This window comes from Lupinus angustifolius, unplaced genomic scaffold (assembly GCF_001865875.1).
Source record: "Lupinus angustifolius cultivar Tanjil unplaced genomic scaffold, LupAngTanjil_v1.0 Scaffold_455, whole genome shotgun sequence".
NCBI classification, from domain to species: domain Eukaryota; kingdom Viridiplantae; phylum Streptophyta; class Magnoliopsida; order Fabales; family Fabaceae; genus Lupinus; species Lupinus angustifolius.
The window spans coordinates 234,440-245,658 of NW_017727846.1; the positions used below are offsets into that span (position 1 = coordinate 234,440).

The window sequence follows — 11,219 nt, forward strand, 5'->3', positions numbered from 1 at the left end:
GTGAATGATTTTCGTGTTGAATGAGTTAATGATTTTGAGATTGATTTTCACGTTTAACTGATTTTGGGGTTGAATGATTTCAGGCTGATTTTAAGAGTAAATGAGTTTCACTGCTAAATAAATGAGTTTTGGGATTGCTGAATATGTACGAATGCAGAAAAGTTTTAATTTTGTAGGGTTTGATCGTATTTGGGATTGATACGCATTAAGCCTTCAACAAGGCTTATTAAAGTGAACACTATAAAAGATATGTAATCAAAAGTGTTACCTATAACAAGTGTCATTGAAGATATGTCGTTCAAATATAATGAAGATAAAAATAAGTATTCCACAACTCATATTAAAAAGTGCATTGTAGAAGATATCATATCAACAATGTCTTTAATTGGGCACATTGTTCAAGATATATGCTCTTCATTTAAATAATGACAATTAATTACTTGTTTTTAATGACATTCAAATTAATAATGACATTATGACATTCGATTAATAATAATTAATTAAATATATAAAATAATTAAATAATTGTGTTCATAATGATACATTCAAATAATACAAAACATACAATGTAAGAATTAATAATAAAAGAAATAATGACAATTAATTCAAACCTGAAAGTTTTGTGTGCATGTGCTTAATTTTTGCACTTCAACAAAGTTTTTTTTGAATAAGCCCTGTGGAATAGATTCAAGGAAATTTTATGAGCATTAAGTATTCAATATCACACATTGGATGATGTGTTGTAAAAGTTATGAAATCAATAGCACTTGTATTAATGTGCACCATTGTATATGTTAAATTCAATACCTCACTTATAAAGGAGCGTTGTTGTATACTCGATGTTCATATATTCAACATTGCACATTTAAATAAGCGTTGTTGAAGGTCATAATTCCTAATTCTACATAGTTAAGCATACACAACAGAAAACCAACCTTAATGCATATTGAACAACTAAAAATAGAATAACAACGAAAGATATGCATACACAAACACCAAAACACATTGAACAAAGCAACTAATTAAACATAACTGAATTTCAAAACATGTCTTTATATTTATATATTGAACATTATATTGTAATGTTTGAACATACAGAAACATACATTACATACACCAAAACATACATTACATTGAACATTGATTTCCCTAAGCTACAATTTGTGCTACAATCTATACCTATGCTAAAATCTATACATTGAATTCCCTAAACTACTCTTTAATAGTAAGTACATAATTTGACTAATCTTCCCTAATCTGGATGACTTGGTCATCTGTGTATGAATCTCCAACAAACTTGATTGAAGCTGGCCACTATTGAATGATCTCTTTCATGAAATTCAGCATGCAATATTTCTCGTTTGTTTGGTAGGGGGTCTACAATTAAAATCAAGTAAATATATAAGTATAACCTTAATTCAAATATGAATACACTACACATATAATTGTTTGAGACGATTTGTGCCAACACCTTTATATGAGTACATTTGACGTTGTTCGATGCACATCTAGAACGAAAATGAGCTCTGTAAATTTGCACCCCCTAAATAATAGAAAATGTACCTAATTACTTAACAGCTAGGAAAGTGAAAGTGTACCTAAAATCATAAAGTTTAAATGAGTAGTCTACTTACCTTGTAAAAGTTACTTTCATAACGATGTACTTGTGCGGATCACCCTGTTTCAATGAGTCAAGTACAACAAACATACTAAAGAAAAACATGCAAAAGACAATTAAAAATGCTCACCCGATATTAAAATGTGCAAGGAATAATTCTACAACTTCTCTATATTTGATGAGAGTATCTGCAATATGTTTTGTCTGCTCCTCAATCTTCGTTTTGTCTTTGTTACTCATCACCAAAGTGGTAACATGTGGGGATAAGGACATCACCTTCTTTTTATCTTTCAAAATGAAATTGTCATCATGTAACACAAATTTTAGTTAGATATACATCCATGACTTCATTAGTGCTAATGAATTCTTGGGTATCGGTCCCGAAGATTTCTTTAGGAAATGATATCATCATTATAACACCTTCTTCCAACTAGTTTACATGCTCAAGCAGTTGCGTACATAAGTTGATCTTTTTGGAGCTCAAATCTCGTGAAGATGACTTAGTACACTTTGATAGCTTAGTTTTTTGTTTGCTAACCTTAGAATTCAGCACCTTGACCTTATTCGGTAGAAGTTCTATATGCGAGGGGATGTCATTGAGCCATCTTACTCCTTTTCACTGAGTATGGAGTGTACATTTTCCTAAAATATTCAATACAAAACATATCAATTACAAGTAAAATTATATGTAATATGAGTGAGCACAAGGTGAAAATTATACCTTAGAAGGAACTACATGTACAAGATCTATTGGCCAAGCCATATAAGTGCCTATAGCCCCTCCCACTGTCAAGATATCCTCATCGAGAGGAATTGGCAGCAATGTATCATCATCGATTGCAACATCAATCGAGACCTTCACGTGATGGGGTGGGATAGGTGCATTATGTAGCATAACATCTGCTGAGTTGTGCACTTTACCAACACATGTTACTCGCCTAGATGAGATATCCAATAACAGTTTACAAGTATTGATTTCCTATATCTTAGTTAAAACATATAATTACTTTACAACTATGATTACACTAAATGGCAAATAAATTAAAATTAGTAAATTACATTACCTCAGCAATGGGAATGAGAATGTTTTGAGGAGCATGTGTTCAACTCTAATTGATGCTAGAAGGAACATTGCTAGCAGCTTGTTGATGTCACTCAGCTTCCTTCAGCTTCATTGAATGTTAGAAGTCATTGAACCATTGCATGAGGGTATCCAATTGGTTCTAAATCCGATTCAATTGGGCTTTCGTTGCTCGCTTTTGATGGGATACAAATGTTCGCTTGCTAAACGCAAATTTGGCACACCGAATACAGCTAGAGTATTCAGGAACCAGTGACTTCTTGGTCATTTGAAACAACCTTACTGTGGAAGAATGGCTGACTCTCTTACAATAATTATAATACTTCAACCTTAATATTTACATATAAAAATAGTGGGAAACAAGATTTTAAACTGTGGTCGTAGTAGTGGTTTTAGAACTACCCAAATCATTGATGGTTCGGATAATTATGAACTAATGTGGCCAAAACAATATTTTAAACAGTGGTGGCAGCAGTGGTCATGATGTGGTTTCGATGACTCCCAAAACCTTAATATATCATCTATAAACATTGTGAACCCATATTTAATACCTTGGTGTGCACATGCCTGAGACACCAAAATTTATTAAACAGTGACCATAGAATAAGATCAAAGCATTTCTAACTTTATCAATACAAATAATAAAAAATTAAAGACTCATAGCTTGTTTTACGGAGGACTTCATAAATAACTTAAGTATATCAAAACATATGAAACCCCTAATAGAATCCAGTCAATAGTGAACAAACCGATTCAAAACTCAAAGTACACATTCAAACAAGTTCACCAAAAACACTGTAGAAAACTAACTATTTCTATCAAATTCATTTCAAAATGAAATGAAGAAAGCATGAATAAATTCCTGTACTACTTCAAATTAACCAAATGATAACATGATTGAACAATAAAAAATGTACATCTAAGATGATTAGTGAAGAATTGATATATGAGAGAAGAATAAGGAAGCTGAGTAGTTGATCAAACGACAACGTTTTGTGAAGATTGAAGAGAGATGAAGAAATTGAGGGTTTCGTTTTGTGGAGACCAACGAAGAGTACTTGAACATGATGTGTTGCACGTATCTGAGTTCAAAGGTTTTAGAAAAAACGGCCAATAATATTTTAGAGCATGAAAATTTTCCAGAGCAAATAAAAGACGTATTTTTTTTAAAAACCCTCAAATGCCTTGTACCAGTTTTATAAATAACTTATCGTTTATTATAACAATTATAATATTGGTATAATCTTACATCGATCAACTAATACTTTACTAATTAAATTTTATTATATATATAGACACAAAGACAAACATTGCTTGCAAAAATATTACCCTATGAGTTTCGAGGAGTAAGATAAGATTAGTTTGAGATGTCAATTTGAACATTTTATTTTTGATGTCGTTAGTCATTCATGTTTGAAAAACTTCCAATCATCTCTAAATTAAGTGCAACTTTGACGATATGGAAAAAATAAATACACATTATTTATTTGATTGAGTTGTTCGTTTTATATTAACTATTATGGTTTAGCTACTACAAAATTTCCAACAAAAAAGATAACTAAATAAAATTATATAATCGTCAATGAGTTTAAGACATTTTAAATGCATGTACATTTTTCATTAACATCTTTAATTGTTGATTATTGTTATTTAGAATTAATATGTTATTTTAAAACTTTTTAAAAAATTATGTATGTTTTTTTTGAAAGTGCAAGTGTCAAGGATTGCACTAGCAATATTTTGCCGATGTTTTGATGAAGACAAGAAGTTAGTAAAAGCTTGAAGATGACTCAACAATCAACATGTTTAGAACTCAAGGGTTATATCTAGACTAGGTTATATCAATAGAGTTATATTTCTAAGTAGTCTGGGATGTGTGCCTTAGTTAGTGAGTCTAGGTTAGGTAAACCTAGATGCAAGTCTCACAAACCATTAATATTGACATATCATATTCATGATGCATATCATCTAGTTTATTATATATTCATGCATTAATCATACATGTTATATATGCATCTTATGCATAACATAATTACTAAAACATGTATAGGTATCAAGCATAACATATAAGTAGTTTACCGTTTAATCATGTATTGAAATATGCTAGTTAATCGATTAACATGGAGTCTTAATCGATTAATGTGTTTGTTTTCTGTTTTAACTGCGTAACCAAAAAAACGGTTTGTGGAGCAAAATTCGTTTTATATAAATTCTGATAAATTGCAGAAATGTGTAGCATTGCATATCATTGTTAGAAACTATTAGAGATCATATTGTTTTCGTGATTTACTGCTGCATATAGGCATAAGAGAGAAGTATGTGTAAGAAAGAGAGATTAACATACTTAGTTGATATTGTTCATAATGTATTACATGTAGTTTTAATGTGCTAAATCTCATTCATACTTTCTTACATGTTCGTGCATTCTATTTAGAGATTTTTGAGAAAGATTATGCATTATCTGTATTTTCTATTAACTCTCATACATTCATGATGGCTTGTGTTACTTGAGTGTGGGTTAATCTTTGAGTTTTCATTGTTGTAGTTTGAGTATATTAGTGCTTAGTAAAACTTTGTTTTTGTATAATGTATTGTACATTAGGTTTTGTCTCTTGGTGTCTTACCACCATTGAGATTTAGTGAATCTTCACCAAGGCTTGGAGGTCTTGAATTTAGAGCGAGAATCTTTGTTGGGGCTGGATCGCGAAAATTGTTTTCTTGGGCGATAAGGATAGTCAAACCAAGGTTAGAGGTTGTTGGAATTCAAGAAAGAAGCGTCTAGAGTCTTGTAATTGAATTGGTGTATCTAACAATGCAATGCTTTCAATATAATGAAAAGAAATCTCCCAAGATCAGAAGAGGAGGCCTGGATGTAGTTTGCAAGTGGACCCACAAAAGAACAAGGATAAAAATCCTATTGTGCAAGCTGTTCTCTCTCAATCTCTTTTATATTTCAAGTTGTTTTAATTCGTGTATTAAGATGATATTTTGCATACTGCTACTGTGTCATACCCTTGTTAATTGTGCATAAAAATATTTGTTGTATCTCTACTTGTTTTTTGGAAATTTGCTGTGCAAGAAGCCAATTTGCCCATTCTGTCTCTGATACGTTTTAATCGATTAAGCCCACTGGTTAATCGATTACCTAAGTTGTTTTCCAGAACCGGGTTTTGGGTGCGATAAGCGGTAATTGATAACCGCTACACCTATTCAACCCCCTCTTCTAGGTGTGTCTAGATCACTGATACCTAACAAGTGGTATCAGAGCTAGTACGACGTGGTAGCTCAACCGCATACACATGATCCTAAGGAAATTAAATGGGTTCCACCAACCCTTTTGACGGTGATGGCGCATCCATTAACCGCCCTACCGTATTCAGTAGCGAGGGATACGCCTACTAGAAAGTCTGGATGAAATTTTTTATTGAGGCCATTGATTCGGATATTTGGGAATCCGTAATCAACAGGCTCTTCATCCCACTCTTAGTGGATGACAAACCGAAAGAAAAACCTAAAAGTTTGTGGACCGATGAGGAGCACAAAAAGGTTCAGTACAACCTACGCACTAAGAACATAATCACATCGGCCCTATCATATGAGGAATTCTTTCGGGTATCTCAGTGTCAAAGTGCCAAGGAGATGTGGGACACTTTACAAGTGATTCACGAGGGCACTAGCGAGGTCAAGTGTGCCAGGCTGAATGCGCTGACACATGAATACGAATTATTTCGTATGTTACCAAGTGAATCTATCAGCAATATGCAAAAACGATTCACTCATATTGTAAATCATCTAGTTGCTCTAGATAAACATTTTAACAAATGAGAACTTACTGGCAAAGTTTTGCGCTATCTTGACAGGAGATGGAAAGGCATATCTCAAAGCAGCAACTTCACAACCTACTGAAGAGATAGATGATGTTGACTCTGACTTTGACATTGATGATGAAACGTTAAACCTTCTCGTACGAAAGTTTGGGAAATTATTGAAGAAGAAATGAGGTTTCAAACGTTTCCATAACAAAGAGGCGTGCGAATCAACAAGAAAAGGCAAGAATAAAGAGCGCTTCACTTTCCATGAATGTGGTAATCCGGGACACATGAGATTTCAATGTCGCACTTACCTAAAGAAGGTTGATTCAGAAAAGAGCACTCCCCAGGACTTCAAGTCGAAGAAAGCCTATATTGTCTGGGATGTACCGGAGGAGGAGACGACATCAAGCACCTCGGATGAAGAGGAGACCGCCAAACTATACTTATTGACTAGAACAGATGAGGCTTGCGGATCAGGTAGTACAAAGGATGCTGATAATGAGGTATATTCTGAAACCTCATCCTCTTCTGATGATTCTCCTTCGTATGAGGTTTTATATAATGCGTATGTCAAAATGCATGAAGAACTAAAGAAGTTAGCTAGGCTTAGTGCCGATAGAAAACGAGTAATCCTACTTAATGATCAAAATATATTAACACTACAAAAAGAATTAGATGAACTGAAATTCAAAAATGAAACATTAGATCTAATTTTTTCATGTAATTCATGTGACTGCTCTAACGATAAATTATGTCAAACAATTGTCTATGAGTCTTACGAGGACTTGAGAAATGAGAATTTAAAACTTCATAATAAACTTGCAAAACTTACAGAGAGTCAAAACCAATTAGACACCTTGCTAAGTAAAACAAGAAATGTTGGTGACCATACTAGATTAGGGTATATCCCCCATTACGTAGAAATAGACCATATAGGAAACTTGTAACTCGTACTAATAAAAGGTCTTATAATAAAAATAGAGTTCCTACATGTTTCTATTGAGGCACACATGGACACACCTCTTACTCCTGTTACATCAAGATATATGGGATACCGAGTGGTGTTTACGCTTGAGTGAAAAAGGGAGATAACTCCCTGGTTACTAACAGAAAAGGACCCAATATAATTTGGGTACCTGAAACCAGTAAGTGATCTATTTTGCAGGTATGTCTACAAACAAATGGACAACATTGGTATCTTGACATTGGGTGTTCGAGACATATGATAGGAGATAGGTCAAAATTCCTAGACCTATCATTGAAGGAAAAAGGTTTCGTCACATACAGAGACAACAACAAAGGGAAGATCCTAGGCACCGGAACAATTGGAAACTCAACTCATGTTGTAATCAAGAATGTTCTACACGTCGAAGGTCTACAACATAATCTCTTGAGTATTAGCCAACTCTGCGACAAAGGTAACCGTGTGTCATTTGATTCTGAATGTTGAATAATCTGTGAGGTTTTATTTAATAATGTAAAGTTTGTCGGCTATCGTGTTAATAACATATATATGGTTGACCTAGAGGATGTCACTTCTCTTTTCTCAAAATATTTTATTTCAAAAGAAGATGACATCTGGCTTTCGCGTAGGCTGGTCGCTCACATTCATGTGAAGCATCTAGAAAAATTATCTAAAAATAATTTGGTTATTGGTCTGCCAAAACTTGATTTTAAAACTCAAGATTCTTGTGACATGTGTCAAAAATGTAAACAAGTTAACAATTCTTTTGGTAAAAAGAATGTGATATCCACTACTAGACCTTTGGAGCTTCTCCATATGGACTTGTTTGGACCATCGCAGATCATGAGTTTTGATGGAAGTTTTTATGCTTTGGTAATTGATGACGATTTTTCTAGATTCACATGGACCCTATTTTTGGCGTCTAAGAGCGATGCATATAAATCTTTTAAATGTCTGGCCAAACAAATTCAAAATCAGTTTAACCTTAAAACTGTTTATATGTGATCCGACCATGGCGGAGAATTTGAAAACCATAAGTTTAATAAATTTTGTAATAAGTCTAGCATCATGCATCAGTTCTCAGCTCCTCGTACCCCTCAACAAAATGGAGTTGTTGAGAGTAAAAATCGAGTCCTAGAGGAGCTCGCAAGAACCATGCTAAACGAGAGCAAGGTTCCCAAATATTTCTGGGCTGATGCATTATACACTGCCTATTATATGATGAATCGTATAATTCTTAGACTTGCTTTTTCAAAAACTCCATATGAAATTTTATAAGGTCGAAAACCAAATATTGCTCATGTTCATGCATTCGTTGCAAAAGTTTTATTTTGAATAATGGAAAAAGAGCTTTGGGAAAATTTGACTCGAAGGTTGATGAATGCATATTCCTAGGGTATTTATTACATAATAAGGCTTTCCGTGTGTTTAATAAGTATTCCATGCAAGTAGAAGAGTTTGTACATGTTCATTTTGACGAATCTTCTCCAAAAGAGAAGAGAAAGGTCTTTCCTAATCATGTTTCAGGTGCACTAGAAGAAGCATATTCAAGGGACATGAATCAGAACAAAGAAGAAGAAGCAGAACAACTAGTTCAACATGAGTATCAGGACATGTCGATTGCATGGAAGACCAAAAAGGATCATCCACTAGACAAGGTGATAGGTGACATATCTACGGGGGTGGTAACTCGTAGTTCTTTACGCAATTTCTGTAATTTCATTGCATTTGTGTCTCAAATCGAGCCAAAGACCATCGATGAAGCCATCGAGGATGTACACTGGGGTATAGCTATGCAAGAGGAGCTAAACCAGTTTGAACATAATAATGTGTGGGACTTGGTCCCTAAACCGAAAGAACATCCAGTGATTGGTACAAGATGGGTCTTTCATAACAATCTAGATGAATCTGGCTTGATCATTAGAAATAAGGCTCGCTTAGTGGCCAAAGGCTACAAAGAGGTGGAGGGCATCGATTATGATGAGACCTACGCTCCTGTAGCCAGACTTTAGGCCATTAAGATGCTCTTATCCTTCACATCTATCATGAATTTTAAGCTCTTCCAAATGGACGTTACGAGCGCATTTTTAAATGGCTATATTCAAGAGAAGGTGTACGTAGACCAACCACCAGGGTTTGAAAACTTCAAATACCCGAACCATGTATATAAACTCAAGAATACCCTTTATGGCCTGAAATAGGCTCCTAGAGCCTGGTACGATAGATTGAGTCCATTCCTATTAGAGAAAGGGTTTAAAGGATGTATGGTCGACACCATTCTCTTTATCCGTAGATAAGATAATCATGTTTTACTTGTTCAAATATATGTTGATGGTATAATCTTCAGATCCACTAATAACATCCTTTGTAATGAATTTTCTGAGATGATGTAGGGCGAGTTCGAGATGTCGATGATGGGTGAGCTGCCTTCTTCCTTGGGCTTCAGATTAAATAAATGGAAAGTGGCATCTTCATTCATCAATTGAAATATTGCAAGGAATTACTAAAGAAATTTGATATGGAGCAATGTAAATATGCATCTATTCCTATGGAGTCCTAATGCTATCTAGGTAAAGATGAAAAGGCAAAAGCTATCGAGGTAACCAAATATTGTGGGATTATCGGCTCGTTATTATATTTGACTGCAAGCAGCCCCAATATTATGTTTAGTGTTTGTATGTGTGCTAGATTTCAAGCTTTGCCTAAAGATTCACATTATAGTGTTGTTAAACGCATCATGAGATATTTAAAAGGAACAATAAGTATGGGATTATGGTATCCTAGGGATGTCTCATTATCCTTAGTAGGTTACTCTGATTCTGACTTCGCTGGGTGTAAGTTGGATCGGAAGAGCACTAGTGGAAGTTGTCACTTATTAGGTAGTTCCTTAGTGGCATGGCATAGAAAAAATCAAACATGTGTTGCTTTGTCCACCGTAGACGCGGAATACATCGCCGCTGGCGTGTGTTGCGCTCAAATCCTTTGGATGAAGCAGCAACTTAAGAACTTTGGGCTTAAACTAGAAAATATCCCCATTAAGTGCGATAATACGAGTGCCATCAACCTTTCCAAGAATCCCGTTTTGCATTCGAGAACCAAGCATATAGAGATAAGGCGATTGTGTGCTAGAATTCGTAGAAACCTCTAAGCAATTAGCGGATATTTTCACCAAGCCCCTCTCACGAGATACCTTCTATGTTCTTCGAAGAAAACTAGGAATCCTTGATGAAAAATATCTTGATTGGGTATATGTTATTGCCTTGCATGATTATTTGCCTTGTATGCTTCAAAATGAAAATATGTTGAATGCTAGTTAATCCTTATATGATCCAGGATTCTAAAAATAAGCTCAAAAATATAATATGATTTTCCATTGCTATATTCTACATCCTAAATTAAGACATATTTACCACCCATTTCAATACTAATGTATCCAGATTATATATTATATACTTGTCTTACATTGAGAAATCTTTGCCACCCATTTGAAATGTCAAGCAGAAATCACACTCATTATCTCTGAGGTTTGTTATGATGACATGCACCCCCTCTAGTTTCATAAAATGACACTAATAAGTAGCATATGCTGTAATGAGAAAGAAGGAAAGAGAAGAAAATTTTAAAAAACGTGTATTACAAATGGTCATGTCATGAGGGGTGTGATGTGTGAGTGCAACACAAAATGCAAAATAGGTATAGTGTTTGCAGGTTACATCGACTCTAATCCTTCGTTAGGGTATTATG

The 11,219-nt window shown here is 34.3% G+C and overlaps 1 long non-coding RNA gene across 1 annotated transcript; it reads left to right on the forward strand.

Annotated features, from left to right (window-relative positions):
- Nucleotides 1–3,431: 3,431 nt before the first annotated feature.
- Nucleotides 3,432–7,107, forward strand: LOC109341392. Its single transcript, XR_002106954.1, has 3 exons — nucleotides 3,432–3,753; nucleotides 4,044–4,045; nucleotides 7,097–7,107. It is a non-coding gene; the product is annotated as an uncharacterized LOC109341392 (long non-coding RNA).
- Nucleotides 7,108–11,219: the final 4,112 nt, after the last annotated feature.